General features: G+C 11.1%; 1 protein-coding gene across 1 annotated transcript in view; it reads right to left on the reverse strand.

Annotated features, from left to right (window-relative positions):
• Nucleotides 1-261, reverse strand: part of LOC119592262 — a 71,284-nt gene that overhangs the window by 4,737 nt on the left and 66,286 nt on the right.

Below are 261 nucleotides of genomic sequence, written 5' to 3' on the forward strand. Positions count from 1 at the left end.
AAAAAAACAAAAATTGGGGGGGTAACAAAAATATATATATAAATATAATTTAATTTTTTATATTAATAATAATAATAATTTTATTTTATATTATATGCTAAATATAATAATAAAATAAATAAATATATAAAAATTTTATTATATTATATAAATTATATATATATATATAACAAAATATATACAAATAATGTATGTATGCTTATCCTACCCTCATTAAAAAAAAGAAAAAAAAAGAAAAGAAATTAAATAAGCCAATAAAAA

This window comes from Penaeus monodon, chromosome 30 (assembly GCF_015228065.2).
Source record: "Penaeus monodon isolate SGIC_2016 chromosome 30, NSTDA_Pmon_1, whole genome shotgun sequence".
NCBI classification, from domain to species: domain Eukaryota; kingdom Metazoa; phylum Arthropoda; class Malacostraca; order Decapoda; family Penaeidae; genus Penaeus; species Penaeus monodon.